The 19,130-nt window shown below is 32.8% G+C and overlaps 2 pseudogenes; both read left to right on the top strand.

Moving 5' to 3' along the window:
* Positions 1-6,196: 6,196 nt before the first annotated feature.
* On the top strand, positions 6,197-6,856 carry LOC149166730 (omega-3 fatty acid desaturase, chloroplastic pseudogene; annotated as a pseudogene).
* Positions 6,857-10,271: 3,415 nt separating this feature from the next.
* LOC149166729 (temperature-sensitive sn-2 acyl-lipid omega-3 desaturase (ferredoxin), chloroplastic pseudogene) lies at positions 10,272-12,856 on the top strand (annotated as a pseudogene).
* Positions 12,857-19,130: the final 6,274 nt, after the last annotated feature.

The raw sequence follows: 19,130 nt of genomic DNA, 5'->3' as shown, positions 1-19,130 counted from the left end.
CCCTCTATAGAGGACATCAAACTCAAACAGGAAAGCATCAATATCCTCTGTGATCATCCCAAGGAAGGCTGGGATGCTCTATAGAGGAATAGCCTTCATAGGGGCATTGGCCACCTAGTCGACTATGGGGTACTCTACTATCAAGGTTTGACCTTGGGGTGGATGACCTACCATTTGATCATAGATATGCCAATAATCTTCGAGGATTTCAATGGGTGCTTCTGGAGTAAGCAAAGAGTTAGCAACCCGAGTTGGCTTTACGACAGTTCCTAGTCCTGGAATCTCAGGAGATCCTTGTTCACATAGTTATGGTTCTACGTTAGTAGTCCCACTAGTTTCTCCTTTTCCTTCTCTTAAGTTACAATATTTTCCCTCTTATTGAGGATCAAAGTGTAAGCTTATTGTAGCTTGAAAACTCTACTCTGATCCTCCTAAATGGATTTGAATCTCAACATGAGATGAAGATGGTGAGCCTTCTACTTGAGGGATAGTAGTAGAACGTTTTCCAGGTATAGCCTGGAATCCTACTGATGCTCGAGACTTTGCCCTTCTTATGATTTTTTCCATAAAGGTCATTCTCCCAAGGTTCACCAATCCTTTGGGTTTTTTTGGTTTTGGTGGAGGATTTTGCTCTTTTCCTATCTTTTTGTTTCTATTCATTTGTAAAAATAAATTCCTATTTAACCTCTAACGTTTTGTTTTAAAGCAGGCAGATAAGCAAGCACTTTACTTGCTAGGTACATAGATTCTTACCTCCCATTTTTAAAACCCAGTTCTCCTACAACAAAGAAATAAAAACAATCACTTGAAACACTCTCCCCGACAATGACACCAAAATGTTGGCTCACTAAGATGTCTTTTTATAGGATATCTTAATCCCTACATTAGTTGTTAACCCGAGGTAAGTCTTTTTATATCAAAAGTTCCAACACACTATGTGCAGTGAATATAGAGGTTATCTAATGACGAAGCGTTACAATCACTAAAGGCTAATTCTTTAATTCAATTCACACAATTCCGAAAAGAACTATCTATGGAAGAAATAATCTCAACACACTATGCAATTCTACGTGACTTGTTCCGAAATCAATTGAAAGTGAATGCAAATAAGAATTACACTTAGAATAATTCAAATAAGCTTAATTAAAGAAACTATGGCTATTGAACAACACTATTAATCTATAACAACCCAAATCAATTTGCATTACTCAATTGAACAACAACAGTAACTGAACAACAATCAACAATTGGTAATTGAACAAAAAATAACAATAAAAGATTCCTAAATGGAAAAAATTCTATATTGCAATCTATAGATGTTAAACAATCTTGTCTTTCAAGATCTATGATAACATCTATTCAAATGAACAACAATATTCTATCAACACGCATTCACTTATTCTAATCAGATTTCTACTTAAGTATATCTCACGACTTCACTCTGAATCTAATTGAACAACAATATAAATCAATATCAAAAATCTTCACGATAAATGAAATAAATGAACATTAAATCAATTGCAAAGACTGAATATAGAACTATAACAAGGGAGCAATGGAACTTCTTGTGATTGGGCCCAGAGTCGCTAGAAGCCTCTACATAATAAAAACTCAGAATACGAAGATGTATCAAACACAACCTTCTTTCATTAATTTTGAGTAACAATTGACAGAGTCACTGATATAACAACATATATGTTTCAAAAAGAATAATTAGAAATTAAAAGTCTGAGCCGTATCTAATTGCCTTTCATCCCTATATATAACATAAAAGAGAAACTTGGATAAAAGCGAATCCTTAGGATCAAGGGATAGTGAGGATTTCACACTATAAAATATGATCATGTGATAAAACAGGAATGTTCGAACTGATCTTCTGCTTGCTTATCTGCCCAAGACACCGTGGCTTTCTGTTTTTATGGCTTCGTGTTGTTCTCCAAACTGAACAACTTTTTCCCAATCCGCATCTCTGCATACAAATATATGAAAGAATCAGTTTTTCGTACTAGATTTGCCTATTCTATCACCAAATAGTTTCATCAAACTTTAGCCAATATTTCCCTCATTTTAATCTATAAACAGAGATAATGATATAAGGATGAATGATAAATAAAGCAGTCTATGAAGAGAAATCATACCCTTTTTCTGTCCCAACAGACAATTCAGCCCAACTCTCAAAACTCTTTACCAACATCTAGATAATAATTCATACGTGAAGTCTAGATAATAATTCATATGTGAAAACAAGCAAGTGCAGGTCGTGTTGTGGGATGGTCTATTTTTTCCTTTCATTTCTATGTGAATCTCTCACTATAATACATTTTAACTTTAATATAATTTAATTGATTTTAAATTTATAAATAAAGATATAATCTTTTAAATAATTGAGTGAATTGTAGAAATCCAACTATAGCAATATTTTGCACTCACAATTTTTATTAGTGAAACAAAATAATTTATTTTTCAATTTCGAAGATATTTTTATTAGAATATTAAATCATAGGTATTAAAACAAAATATTATTAATGGCCATTGAATTTATTAAAATAAATAAATGCAAAATTAAATAATTAACATGTTACAACAGGTTAGTAGTTATAAACTCAATAAATAAGATGATAAGATAGATTTGTCCCTTTATCTATTTAGATATAAGCATTATTGTTGTATTTTTAAGGATCATCACAACATTCTCGTCTAGAAGTGACTCAACTGTATCTGTAGGAAAACTATGACACTTTATATGGTCACCAAAATTATAAAAATTTATAAAGATCTAATTTACTTAAGGGAAAGATATGTCCTTATTTTTCAAAATAAAGATAATATATGTAATGGTTGTGCACTATACAAACAACACAAGGATGGGTTTCCTATAAGAATATATGAAAGAAAAAGAAATATTATTGAATTAACGCATACTTGTCTATGTGGTCCAATAAATGAAACCACTTTGGAAAGCCTTTTATTTTCTTATCTTAATTTATGATAGAAGAAGATTTGAGTGGATTTATCTCACAATAAAGAAAATTGGTGAGTTTTAATAATTTAGAGAGTATAAAAACATGGTTTAATCGAAGTTAATAAAATACATCAAGATCCTTAAGTGAGTTCAACGAGGAGAATATACATGGGTCAATATTTTGTCACACTTTGAAAAAGATTTTTGCAATATTAAAATAAACCATGGTCAACCATGTTCAATATTTGTTGCATTGTGATAAATATTGTCTCAATAGTAAAATAAACCATTCTCAACCATGCTAAATCATGGTCAACCATGATCCAACATCGCATTGTGAAAAACATTGTCGGAATATGAAAAACAATCATGGTGAATCATGGTCATTCATGGGAAACTATTGCCAATCATGGTCAATATTAAAATCAACCATAATTGATCATGGTAAACCATGTTTGTCTTAGGGTTTATATGTCTTGGATTTACAATATTAATCCCTTGGGTTTATTAGTGTCTTGGGTTTATAATATCAACCCCTTGGGTTTATTAATATAAGGGTTAAACATTATTGATAGGATTTATAATATTAATCCTACGGCTTAATATAAACCCCTTGGATTTATAATCCATTGGATTCATAATATAAATTCTAATCATGGCTAATCATGGTTAACCATGGTCCAATGTCACATTGTGACAAGTATTGTCTCAATATGAAAATCAACCATGCTTAACAATGTTCATTTTAGGGTTTTTAATGTTTACCTTAAGGTTTATATACCTTGGGTCTATAATATTAAACAGTTAGGTTTAATTTATTCCCTTGGGTTTATTTATCTAATGGTTCATATTTGCATGGTAAAATATTATTCATAGGGTTTATCATATTAATCCTAGGGATAAATATAAATCCATTAGGTTTATAATCATGGTCAACCATGGTCGAATGTCACATTGTGACAAATATTGTCTTAATATGAAAATCAAACATGGTCAACCATGCTCCAATGTCACATTATGACATAGATTGTCTTAATACAAAAATCATCCATGGTTAAAAATGTGTTGTGCTGTACAACAACCCCTCATTTGGTAAAATACTTTAGATAATAAATGGGGATCCTTTAGAAAATAATTTGGTTTAAATTCATTAAAGTCCAAATAAAAAAATTCATTTACCTTGCTACAAAGTAAAATCGCATTTTGCATTTCGCAAAGTCTCGAGCTCAACACTTAACGCTACTAAATGAATATCGTCGATTTGTGATATACGAAGAATCTAGGAATATTCCTTTCCGGACAAATCATGTCATACATTTCTCAGCGCAAAAAAAGAAACAAAACATGTTAAACCTTCCTTTAATTATTGTGATATAACTATGGACCTGACAAATGACTTAACTATAATATCAAAACATGTTGGCATCCGTCAGATCACAATATCGTAAATCACAAAACTCGAAATCAAATTATTATGTGACATTGTGAATAGCTGATTTGCGAGAGAATACAGACCCACCAACATTTCATTAAATCACATTTCATGTTTTAAGGATGGTATGATAACAAGTTTTAAAGATATTATCTGAAAATATCGTTTGTAATAGACTACATTAATGTGAGTTAATCTGAATCTTACGCAAATATCGTTACAGGTTATGGATATTTATGACCCCACAGCTCAAAAAATGGATGTATTCTCACCACCAAGGGTGAATTTAAGTGTTTCAGTTTCATTAATTTGAAAAAGGTTTTCATATATACCTGTCATTATATTTCTATTTTTCATCCTCTGCACTATCATTCTCATCTAATTTGTTGTGAAAGGACTATAATAGAGACTCGATTACTTGGCTTGATGGTCAATATGAATAATAGAAAGGTTACATAGTCCACAACTAAATATGTACTGGAATCGTCACCTCTATTTTCCGATACAACATGTTCACCAGAGTGTGGCACTAGCTCCTGGGAGAATGTTTATAATATATTTGAGAAGGAAATACAGAAGGAAGCAATGATAGATGATATTCAATCCTCAGATGCTTCTTATCCAGAGGCCGCATGCTCTGTTTTGCATAATGTAGCAGTCATGCCAAAATTATTAGCCTACACTGATATGGTGAAATCTGTCATTGAAAATGTGAAGATTGAAGACAGAGAATTTGTAACCTCAAGACAAGTGGTCATCATCTTTTTTAAACCAAGGGATATCAGGAGGATGTATCATTTACCACAACCACACAAGGTTTATTATAAAGCATTTGTTGAGAAATTTTTTGTTGAAAATGAAGAACCATATGAGGTTATAAAGAAATGGAGGTCAAATCCTAGCAAGCACAAGATGGATAGAACTGGTATGTATTTGGTATCCTCTCTTGCCACTCCTTATTTATACAATGTTGCAATGCTATCTAGATTATTTGGATATGTATACGGTACCAAGTTTTCAATTTAATGGTTGTCTCTCATTGATGTTGCATCTAATTCTATAATAATGGATTGGGCCACAATATTGTCAAATAAATTATCCTAGCACATCATAGAATATAGGAAGAACCATTTTGTCAATACAAGAACCATTCCTCTATTTTATATGTGTGCCGACATCATGGACATTGTGTGTTTTATTTGTCCCTTTCCAATTATGGAATGGAAGTGGACACCTTAGGATCCCACACAAATTCATGTATATCATCAAGCCATTTGGAAATCTTTTTTCAATGAACATTTCTAATGAGCTTCCTTTTTTTCCAGGTTTTTACGATTTTTATCAAATAATTCTATACTTATGACTAGTGTTTTTAATCATTATTGTCTTATGAAGCAGATAGTTAGAGGCATTCAAAGGTAATAGCTATTAAATTATGAATTCTTCTTGTTGATTAATTTGAAGAATGTTTTGTGTCAATGTCAATAGTAATATGCCTTCTTGGTGGCAGATGAATAAGTCATGTACTAGAATTTTCCATACCAACAGTGCATGAATGCTTCCTAAAACACAATTTGAGTACAAATTCATCTCATCGAAAGAAACAACATCTTGAATTTAGTGACAAAGATTGAGAACTACATTTTGCAACTTTTTTTGAGTCTCAAGATGAGATTGTGTGCAGAGATTTCTAAACAACACCCACACAATGTCATGTTTATGGTAACGACCATCATTGGTGAATTTTTATAATCGTTGTCAGGGAATCCTGGAAAGAAATTGTACCTAATATTGTTGTATCAATGTGCCATGATCCTATTATAACAATTAGCAAGAAACTACGGTTTACTATCCCATGGCCCATGATTGCATATCCTTTCTACCATGGGGTAGAAGTCCTGGAAAGAAAGGTTCTCAGTTTCATCCAGACAATGATCTATTTTGAGAAGAAATATGTCATTACATCAACAACATGCTAGAGTGCAATGTTGGCTTTACTAGTTGGATTTACAGTTTTTATGGGTCCTACATGGATAATAAAGTTCTATGTTATTCCCTACTAGATTTTTGTAATGTGGTTAGATATTGTGACATATCTTCATCACCATGGTTATGATGAGAAACTTGCATGGTATAGAGACAAGGAATGAAGTTATCTCTGAGGAGGGCTTACTACCATTGATCAAGATTATGGCTTGATTAACAATATCCATCATGATATTGGAATTCATGTTCTACATCAGTTGTTTCCACAAATACCTCACTACCACCTAGTGCAAGCGACTAAATAAGGAAAGCCTATTCATGGAAATTACTATCAAGATACAAAGTAGTGATTTCCTCTACCATTCCACTTACTGGACCCTCTGAGGAAGAGCATGTCACAAGGTCATTATGATAATGATGAGGGAGATATTGTGTTCTGTCAAGCAGATCCTAACATGACAAAATCGAGAAGATGAAATCAATCTGAAAATGGTTGGAGTTTTTTTTTTACATATGGTTCAAGTATTTTTTTAACATAAGGCATCTTAAATCAACTATTTCTTCAAGATTGTTTATTCACTTGTAAAACATTGAAAGTTGTTGTATGATTTAGCCTGGATACTGCTTGGGGTATGCACTTTTTTCAAGACTCAATCTTTCACATAGTTAAGCTAACAAAATTGAAGTTGTGGCTGGAATAGATGGAAATGATGATAACAGTGCGTTAGATGATGCAATCCCTGTAGGTGATTAGGCATCTCATGGAAAAAAAAATTATACCATGTACTATGTTACTTCCATAGCAGTTGATGACAAATCCTTGTTTCAGGCTGTTGCTCATGGTGCTTTCTTGAGAAGTCGAAAACCACCTCCAAATGAGAGCTTGCAAAGAGCGCTAGTAGATGAATCACGTAGTAGAGTGGCAGATGAATTATTAAAGAGCTGTGAAGAGACATAATGGTTCATAGAAGGAAACTTTGATATTGGAGTGCTTAATTGGATCTTAACACATATTTTAGAACCTTCCATGCCCATATCAATGCTTTTGCTTCAAGTGGTTGATATGGATGATGATGGACTGGAGCTCACTAGTTGTGTGTTGCTTCTGCCAATAATGTGATAGTCAAATTACTTCCATAAGCCGAGATTTCACCAACTCAGACTCAAAAGGGAGATTGTTATACACAAAACTTGCACAGGGTGTGGGATTGTAGAAGAATGCTAGGCAATGGATTCCTGTACACTACATTATTTGTAGATATTGGATTTCAATTGTACCATGAGAGGAGTATGAGCCTAGTGGACTAATCCCTAGAGGGTAACACTGGAGCTGAGCATTTAATTGTTTCGCATTTCTGTAATTTGATTTCAGCAGTAATATTATTGTGCATTCAGTTTACATTTACAATCTATTTCGAATTTCTGAGATGGTACGTTGATTTAATTTTTACAGTGAAATCGAGCTGGCTGTTCTGGCCCATCGGCCAGTTTGTGACCTAGAATACTTAGGATTTATTTATGCTATTGCATTTTGTTTCCCGCTAGTGTGATTTACTTCCCTGCATTTTATTACATGCATGTGTAATTCATTTGACTGCGTTTCATTTCCTGAATTTTGTGGTGTTCTTTAAACTCTATTCTTCTATTTCATGGTTTCCTTTATGTTTTATATTTAATTTCATAGGTTTGATTAGTAAATTTAATGATATCATTAATTTATTTATGTTCCAGTAACTGCACTAAAAATAGAGTGGAGATAAAAGGTGCTTCTTTTCTCATTTTCAATATTGCCCTGTTCAATTAAATTTATAATGAAACATATTTTGAGTTGTAGGGATTCAAGAATGGGATAATAATGGTATGATATCAAAAAGGTTTTCCTTTAATTCATTATTCATATTATTGGGCACTTATAAATTGATTTTGGAATTGGAATACAACAACATTTATTTAAATACCAATATTAGTTGGTATACATTTTTAACATAAGTAAAGTTTCCAACAACTTGAATATATCCTCGCTCAATAATTTAAATTCTGTATTGAATATTTCCATACCCTTATGATTCGTCTTCAACATCCTTCGAAAGAAGCATTTTAAGTACATATTTTTAAAATAGTTTGAAATTGAAATTGTCTCATGCTTTCATATTTGCAGTGTAGTTGTAGTCTTTTAAGAAGCTCTGCATTTTTTATTTATTGCAGTGTGTTTACTTTGGAATGCATTTTCTTGAATGATTTACTTTTTGATTTTTTTTTATCTTACAAATCCCTGAGGTCATATTTTGGCATATATCATGCTACGTATCTAAATATTATGACCTTGAATTGGCAATTTAAATGTGGGTGTAAACCTAGCATTGATTCGGGGAGGAGTTGTAAGATAAGGCCTCATTATTTGTTATGTTTTTTCTTTGCAATTGAAATTTTAGATTAATAAGGTTCTCCTTGCTTACTGAAGCATACTGGATGATATTTCCAGAAAGCACAGAAGCCAGGTTTTCTTTATTGCAAATGAGTGACTTTCTTTACTACAAAGTGTGTTTGTTTTCTTTACTACAATTGAGATTAATTGATTTATTTTTTTCCCACTTTTACCATCATAGGGCAACCAGAGGGTAGAGACAACAATAAGACATGAGTGAAGGGCCACGCATCCGATTTTTTTTGGGGTCACTCCAAAGTTTGGTTGTGCGAGTAAATGGAGATTTCAAGTTTTGTGCTAACAAGACTTTCCATCTAGCAAGAAAATTTTAGGAAGTGTGATGTTATTCCAAGAATTATCTCAAATTCTAGTGGAAGTTGGGGTCTGTGCTTCAAAAAAATATCACATTTCGAATCAATCAGAGAAAGGTTTATTCCTCTGGAAGAGAAGATTCATGAAGATTCGGAAGATCTTCCTAAGGAGACCGAGAAGCTTGGATCATGCATGATGAGGAGAAGCCATTAGAAGAAAAACATCTATTTGGTCTGACATGCGGTTTAGAGGATAAACAAAGAAATGTGGAGGATTTGCACGATGCACTGGATGTCTCCCATGAATCAAGTAACCAAGAATATATGCGTCCCATAAAATCATGGTTCCCAATGGCTGTCAGTATCCACTTCTCATTTATCATTCAACAAATTGTAGCATCACATCAGTTAGTGCAGTTGGTACCCCATGTTATGGAATTTTCTCGTATATACTTTTCAAATTTGAACATGAGTAGAATTATCCTCTTGTTGTGCACATGGATGTATTGGAAGTACTCCTATACTTAAAAGGGAGTCTTCTGCTTCTTAGGGTAAAGTAGGGTAGAAGAATAAATTATTAAAGTTGTTATAATAATTCTATTAGGGTTTGGACTTTCAAATAATTGCCACTGAAACTACTTTTGATCCATATTAGTTGTTAACACACACATATGTGACAAATATTGTTGAGTATGATTCACTCTAATACCTCACGATTCTGCAAAAGTAACCATGATTAATCACGCTAATGAGTTGTCATCTAAGACATATATTTTTCAATTTCCATTACAAGGTACTATTGGAGAGCCCCCTATGGTGGACCACTCTTGTAAAAGATCATAATGAGCTATTCATGAGAACACTAGCATTATTAACTCAAAAAAAAATTCACTCATTATCTGGGATATGCTTAATAAGTCTTTATGGTAGAGGAACTATCCAGTAATGATTAGTCATTAAAAACTTTTCATGCCATCCTGTACTCTTAAGTAGTATATCTATCTCCCCACTTATTAAGTAACCTTTAGTGTTAGTCATAATTAGAGTTTACAAAATATTTAGGGGAGGATAGGAGGTCTCATGATGAGTCGAACTACCACGATCATGAGACTTAACATGCATGAAATTGTTGCTGCTCGTCACCAAGTCAGAGTAATGGCTTTCAGCCAAAAATTTGGAAGACAGGAGGTATTGTCATGAGTTGTCTTGTTCATCCATGATATTTATTGTGAGTGGAACTTCCATCAGTTGCATACCAAGCCAGGACAATGGCCTTCATCTAAAAGTCAAATAAGCTAACTTTCAATCTATATCTACTAAGTGGGACATAGGAATTTCGCTGAGTTAAACGACATCCCTACCGAGGTTATAGACACCCATGGGCAGCAAGGCCATGCCTATGGTATTAAATTTATTCTCATATTAAGATTTACTCGGTTATCCTTCTCCTTCCCTGAAACTCGTCATTTTAATTCTTGGACAATGGTTTTAAGATGATTTGAACATGATGCTTTGACTTCTATTTTTCAAAAATCGGGAATCTTTAATGATGTGGTACCCTTAGTGAAGGTAATTCTTTGTACTAATTAATGAGAAATTCATTTTTTCATCTAAATGAAAATGAAATTTAGAATGTTCAATAAAGACGTTTTTGATTGGTCCAAGAAAGTGTCACAATGCTCAAATTTTAGTTCCCTTTGCTGGTATCATAACTCACTTTAATTTTCATTGTAATTAGAGTAAGGAATTACTCAGTGATGTCTACTCACATGGTGTTGATTGACAACCATGTGTATTGATTGTGTTTGACTCTAAGTATGTTCTACATAGTCTAGGTACAAGATTGCTATAGTAGGTGCGGAATCTTGTGGTAGTCTTCTTAAAATTGCACCTTTTTAGCAAAAACTTGATTTTTACTATAAGAATTTGGGCAAAAACAAAACAATGAGTTCATTTGGAATAGGACAATAGGTATGTGAAACACTCTTTTCTCCATAATTTCTACTTTCTATACTTGATATTGATACATTCCCACAACCGATACTTTCATTAGATATGTAACATGGTTTTAGCTAGCACTGTAATAGTTATGTTGCAAGCTAATGAATGGTTTAAATCACCAGGCATCTTCATCTTTACTTGCTGAAATTTTTGCTAACACTCTTATTGAGAAGAAGAGTTTGATATTTAAACGTTTCCCCTTCCTTATTTCATGATTTTATAATTTAATGGTTTGTCTTGCACGAGGACATGCAAGAACATCAAGGTGGGGGGACGTTGAGCTGCCTTTTTGTCCAGTTTTTTACGATTTCTATAAAAATAATTCTATGCTTATGACTAGTTTTTTTAATCATTATTATCTTATTAAGATGATAGTTAGAGGCACGCAGAGGCAATATCTATTAAATTATGAATTCTTCTTGTTGATTAATTTGAAAAATGTTTTGGATAAAATTCAATAATAATATTCCTTCTTAGTGGCAGATGAATAAGTCATGTACTAGTAGTTTCCATACCAGCAGTGTGGGAATGATTCATAAAACATATTTGAGTATGAATTCATCTCATAAACAGAAGTAGAATCTTGAATTCATTGACAAAGATTGAGAACTACATTTTGCACCTTTTGTCGAGTCTCAAGATGATATTGTGTGCAGAGATGGCTGAACAACACCCACACAATGTGATTTTTATGGTAATGGCCATCATTAGTGAATTGCTATAATCATTGCAAAGGAATCCTGGAAAGAAATTGTACCTACTATTGTTATATCAAATCCTGATCCTAATGTAACAATTTCCAAGAAACTATGGTCTACTATCCCATGGCCCATGTTTTCATACCCTTTCTACCTGTGGCATAGAAGTCCTGCAAAGAAAGGTTCTCACTTTTATCTGGATAGTGATCTATTTTGAGAAGAAATATGTCATTACATCAACAACGTGGTAGAGTGAAATGGTGGCTTTACTAGTGAGACTTACAGCTTTTATGGGTCATACATGGATAATAAAGTTTTATGTTATTCCCTACTCAATTTTTGTAATGTGGTTAGATCATGGAAAATTTTAGGGGCTAATGTTCGAAGGTGGGCTAATTTTCCATGATTTTTCTAAAAGAAAGGTTTGCTAATTTCTATTTTTTCCAAAAATGATTCGCCCAAATTTTACAATATAAAATTATTTTACCTTAAAAATCACCAACATTATATAGAAAATATTAATAAAATAATTATAAATTTGAATAAATTTACAAATATATCAATAAACATTTTATAATATGCATACTAGGGACTAGTGAGATTAGCCAATATTTTTAAACTCCAAGATAATTTTCCATCCTTCAAATTTTCCCTGGGTTATATATTGTGACATATCTTCATCACCATGGTTATGATCAGAAGCTTCCATTGTATAGAGGCAAGGAATGAAGTAATCTCCAAGGAGGGCTTACTACCATTGATCAAGATTATGGCTTGATTAACAATATCCATCATGATATTGGAACTCATGTTGTGCATCAATTTTTTCCACAAATACCTCACTACCACCTTGTGGAAGTGACTGAAGTAGTAAAGCCTGTGCTTGGAAATTACTATCGAGAGTTGAAGCAGTCTTGTCCTCTACCATTACACTTTCTAGACCCTCTAATGAAGAGCATGTCATACGATCATTATGTTAATGATCAAGGAGAGATTGTGTTCTATCAAGAAGATACTAACATGAGAAAATTGAGAAGATGAAATAAATTTGATAATGGTTGGAGTATTTGTTTTACATATGGTTCAAGTATTTTTTTAACAAAAGGTATCTTCTAGCAGCTATTTCTTTGACATTGTTTCTCTTCTTGTAAAACGTTGAATGTTGTTGCATGATTCGGCCGGACCGTTGTTTGGTGTATGCACTTAATTTTCAAGCCTCAATCCTACAGACAATGAAGCAGACAAAGTTGAAGTTTTGGCTGGAATAGATTGAAATGATGATAATAGTGTGTTAGATTATGTAATACCTGGAGTTGATCAGAAATCTCATGGAGATAAATTTTATGCCAATTACTCTGTTAGTGCCATACCAAGGGATGACAAATTATTGTTTCGAGCTTTTGCTCATGGTTCTTTCTTGAGAAGTGGAAAACCATCTCCAAATGAGAACCTGCAAAGAGAGATAGTAGATGAATCATGTAGTAGAGTAGAAGATGAATTATTAAAGAGTCGTGAAGAGACGGAATGGTTCATAGAAGGCGAATTCCATATTGGAGCGCTCAAATAGATCTTAGCATAGACTCTCGAACCTTCTGTGCCCATATCTACGCTTCTCCTTCAAGTGATTGATCTCGATGATGATGGACTAGAGCTCGCTCGCTGTGTGTTGTTTCTGTCAGCAATGTGTTGGTAAAATTACTTGCAGAAGTTGGGATTGTACCAACTCAAACTCGAAATTGGAAGAAAATATTCTTGTTATGATTTTAATTAATTTATATTAACCAAAAATCCTAAATTTGCATGTTCTATAAAAATCAATTCGTTTAATTAGAAAAACAATGCTGCTATATACATGATATTGTTGTACATAAAAATCGCACAGGGTGTGGGATGAAGAACGCTAGGCTATGGAAACCTGTACATTGCATTATTTGCAGAGACTGTATTTTAATTGCACCATGAGAGGAGTCTGAGCCTAGTGGAATGATCCCTGGAGGGGACCACTAGAGCCCAAACTTTAATTATTTTACATTTCTGTAATTTGAAGTCAGTAGTAATATGATTCAACATTCAATTTACATTTACGGGCTATTTTGAATTTCTGATATGGTGTGTTGATTTCATTTTTACACTGAGATCGAGCTGGTTGTTCCGGCCTATTAGGCAGTTGGTTACCTAGACTACTTATGATTTACTTAATCTATTACATTTTATTTCGTGCTAGTGTGATTTACTTCATTTCGTTTTACTACATACTTGTGTAATTCATTTGCCTGCGTTTCATTTCCTAAATTAGTAAATTTAACGATATCTTTAATTTATCTATGTTTCAGTAACTAGACTAAAAATAAAGTAGAGATAACAAGTGCTTCTTTTCTCATTTTCATTATTACCATGTTAAATTTATTTTATAATGAAACATATTTTGAGTTTTAGGGATTCAATATGGGGATAATAATGGTATGTGATGAACAAGGTTTTCATTTAATTCATTATTCATATTATTTGGCACTTATGAATTGATTTTGGAATTGTAAGACAACGACATTTATTTAAATACAAAGATAAGTTTGAATACATTTTTAACACAAGTAAAGTGTCTAGCAGCTGGAAGATATCCTGACTCAATAATTTAAATTCTGGATTGAATATTTCCATACCCTTATGATTCCTTTCCAACATCATTCGAAAGAATCATTTTAAGTACATATTTTAAAATAGTTTGAAATTGAATTTGTTTCATGCTTTCATATTTGCAGCTTAGCTATAATATTTTAAGAAGCTTTGCAGTCTTTATTTGTTGCATTGCGTTTACTTTGAATTTTATTTTCTTGAATGATTTACTTTTTTAATTGTGTTTATCTTAAAAATCCCTGAGGTCATATTCTGGCATATAATGTGCTACGTCTCTAAGCCTTATGGCCCCGAATTGATAGTTTAAATGTGGGTATAAATCTAACATTTATACCTCCAAACAGTTTCTATTAGATTTATAAGGTGGTTATGCTCCCTATTCATCAGGATTTCTTTGAAAAGAAAGCCCCAACATGTGGTGAGATGGTTTGGAGAGTAATTATTCACATATATTAGAGTTTTTGGAAGCACCGCTCCACCACATGTACTTCCGTGGTATGTCCCTAATAAATTATTAGCCAGAAAAGTTGCATACTAGACAGTTAGCAAAGGTTACCAGATCTATCAAAGAGTCTAAAAAATCTCTTTGGCCCACTTTTCTACTTCGATGTGGTGTTTATTGTTTAAAAGACTCCAGAAATGCAAAGGTTTAAGTCAAACACATTTATAGTTTAAATGTTGTTGATTTTCGTGAAAGGCAGTATGACTCTAATAAGGTCATGTATGATTTTACCTTTTTCTTTAAAGTCAAGGCGTTTATCGATGAGGATGATTATTTTGACGATATTATTGAAGCATCTAAAATACTTTCACAAGTAAAGAGCTTATTTGCTCGTAGACTGAATCCAACTGAATTAGAAGAATTAAAGGAGTACAAAAATCAAATGTTAATGCAAGTACCTTTAAATCTACTTCAAATAATCCCATAGGAATCTCAAGAAGGAAGGGTTTCTACTAATGTATCAGTGGAGGATGTAAAGAAAGCATCCAAAGATGTTGAATCACAAAAGGAGTCTACTATAGAGAAGAACATAGAAGAACCTTCCAAAAAGGAATACCGAGAAGGGAATTGATAAAGAGAAAATGCATAAAGAATGGGGACATTTTGAACAGATAATAAATGAACCACAGGGGTGTACGAATCGAACACAGACTTTTCTCGAGACACCAAAATCTCCCAAGAAATCTTCCGAAAAGCCTCTCACTAGTTCAAAAGATATCGAATTTATTCTTTCTTTTCCCTCTTCAGATATTATTTTGAAAAAAGAATAAATTCCTCCTTTAGTTATTTTCTATAGTCCCAAAATTGGGCAGTCATGAAGAGAGATAGGGAGAAGAGAAATATTGATCATGATGTTATTATCTTGCCATGAAATGATCCAATGGATGTTGCGTGGAAAGATACACCTATAGATCCATCTGAAAAATTGACTAAGTTATCTCAGTTTGCAGGACCTTATGCTTCCACAACGATTGACAAAGAAGAAGAAGTGAGAACTTTGATGAAAGAAAAGGAGGAAAGAATAAGGAAGCTAGGGGATCAACTCATAATAGATAAGGGGAATGCACATGAACAGGTTAAGTCACAACTTGAACAAATGCAGCAGAGTTTTGAGAGCATAAAACTTCAAAGCCAAGTAGAATTAAATGTAAAAGACGTTGAAATAGCGCGACTGCGATTTACTATAGATCAAATGAAGGAATAACCAAAATTTGATGAATTCATCAAAGAACCTTCATAAAACAATTCATTTCTTTCAAAGAAAAAATCAATCTTTTGTAAGCAATTAGTAGAGATTAGCCCATTATTCCAAGAAGCTGATGCATTAGTGAATCAATTAATAGATGCTAAAATTAAATTTCAGGAAACACATGAAAATATTTCAAACTTGATCACATGGCATGAAAATTTAAAGAGAAAAATAGTAGAAATTGCAAGGATCAAAGAATATCACAAGGACATTCTCTCTACTGATTGGGAAATCCAGATAAAACAGGATGAAAGAGAAGTTTCTAGCGGAAGTGAAACATCAAACAATAGCGTAAAAACTATTAATGGTAATCTTTGGTATGCAGGGTTTATTCAAAAATGTTCACCAAGTAATCTTCTTGAGATCAAGGATTTGTGATCAAGTTGGCACGAATGTCTTGTAGCAAAAGAACAACATATCAGAAAACTCTCACATTTGAATTGCAAAGCTTATTTGTCATATCTGGTAAAACACATAGTCAATTTATGGCCCTTTGATGCTTAACTAATTCTGTCATCCATATGATGCCATCATTATTAAATACAGTTTATGCAAGAGAAGTGAAGATAAGCATTATGGATCCTCCAGGAGTTCAGAAAATGATAGATATCTACGAGAGGAGGAAACAAATCAAAAGCCAACACCAATCAAGATCAGAATTTTGAATTTTAATTCAATTTTATTTTTGCATTTTTGGCACTGATTCTAAGGAGATTCATTTCACTCCTCAAAATTTGCTGCTTAGCTATTTTTTTAATATTTTTTGTTATTTAAACCCCTTTCTTGTATTTAGAAAGGGGCATGACAATTTTGATAAAGACTCTTTAAATACATACACTTCTATACTTTTAAAGGCTTTCTTAAATTTTGAAGATCTAGTCCATGAAGTTCATTTAAGAAAGTTTTCTAAGAATTGCACTTATGTTTTTCTGTGATCGATCTTGAAGAAAACACATGGATGGCAACTTTATTGTCTGTGGATCAATCATCTTGCATCGGGTAATTTTATCATTATGTAGTGATTATTTTATGAACTGCTAAGTTGTTTCTTCTATATGTACATTGTTTGTCAATTGTGTTTTAATACAGACTGTTATTAGTTCACTTTTGAAATATAACTGAGTCATCATTCTCTTTATTTTTTATAAACTATTAAGTATTTGATGCGATATGTTTCACAGTCAACCATTATGATTAACTATTTAATCGAAATAGTTGTTTTTATGAAATTTTTGGACTTATTGTATGAATAATATTCATTATCATTCGAGATAGTCATTTATTTAGATCACACAAATATTGATTTAAGCCCAGATAATAGTAATATATATAGATAGTTTGATTTTTTCATTTAAATCACCCTCATCTACCAAATCAACTTTGATAATCAAACGCATACCCCATCCTACCATCTTTCATATTTGGAACCTAGTCCAATAATTTCAGTCATAGCCACTAACCCAAAGAGAGAAGGGATGGTATTCATGTCCCCGACTAGGTGGTAATCCCCCATGTTTTCGCAGAGAATTTCGAAGCTTCAACATTTGTGAGCTAGAAGGAGGTTAAGGGCTATGAATGGAAATTAAATCTAAATAGGAAAGTTTCTCTAAGAGTGAAACTCCCCCATCATCACCTCCAACTTCCCATTCACATTCTAGATCTCCAAATCCTAGACGTGAAGTTGTGAGAAACTCTCTAAAATCCACTAGTGTTTCCCTAAAGAAATCAAATAAACCTTCTTCTACAGAAACTCCTAATGTACAATCTTTAATTCAGAAATTAGAAGGGATTTCTCTACCTCAATAAGTATCTAAATTATCTGAAGCCCACATTTCTTCATATTTTCCTTCCTCTCAAAGATTAACCAGATCGCAATGTGAAAAATTTGGAATACCTCCATTTGAATTTTGTCTACCTCCTTGTAGGAAAGTTAAGAAATCCGAGTCTAAAACTTATAGTGAGATTCTCTCACCATCACCATGAACTCCTTAATATATTCAATCATCTTCATCGCAAAATCACTCTATGCAATCATCCACTTCACTATCTCAAATAGTCATTTACACTGGTACAAGAGAACAATCTTCCTCCACCCAATCACCTTCTACTACTGGTGCATATTCCTCTAAACAGATACCCATAATGGATCAAATACCATGGAAAAATCTAGGTGACTCTTAAATGGAATGACCATTACATCCATTACCTGTCCATCTAAAAAAATGGTTGCCAAAATTGAATCCCGATGATGGTATTCCTGCCGAGGAGCATATAAACAAATTCATGTTATCTATAAATTTAAATGGAGTTGTAGAAGAACATGTTGTTGTACAATTATTTCCTTATAATTTCGAAGGATCAATAGGGTCTTGGTACTTTTCATTGCCATCTGGTTCCATTTATAATTGGAGCATGTTCCAAGAACATTTCCTAACCAAATTTGGAGATGATCACTCAACAACTACTCTTCTTAATGATCTCTCCAACTTAAAAGCTGAACCAAAAGAACCCATTAAGGATTTCAATTCACGTTTTAATAAATTGTTAAATAAAATCCCATCTACATCCAAACCAAGTGCCGAAGTACAAATTGAATGGTAAATTTCTTCTCTCCCTTCAAATAGATAAATTTTTGTTGATAGAGATGCTAAGCCAAACTTGGCTGAAAATATGAAAGAAGCTATAGTTGTAGAGAAATCAATTTTAGCCTTAGAAAAGAAAAACGCATTAGAAGAAAGAAAATCCAAAAATGTCACCTTCAAATATGAATCTAAGAATAAAACACCTAAATACCTTTTTTATCTTGATGCTATGCAAAAAGTACTTAAAACCATGTCGAATGAAATGGTTGAGATAAATAAACAAGTAGTAGAAACTTCGTCTAGAAATCCATTTAGACCTTTTATAAGAAATCCAATATCTGATCCTAA

Source organism: Pinus tabuliformis, chromosome 5_1, assembly GCF_031772625.1.
Source record: "Pinus tabuliformis cultivar Carrire ecotype Pingquan chromosome 5_1, CPIR1, whole genome shotgun sequence".
In the NCBI taxonomy this organism is placed as follows: domain Eukaryota; kingdom Viridiplantae; phylum Streptophyta; class Pinopsida; order Pinales; family Pinaceae; genus Pinus; species Pinus tabuliformis.
Note: the sequence above shows the minus strand (reverse complement) of the source record. Positions and strands in the feature narration are given on the sequence as shown.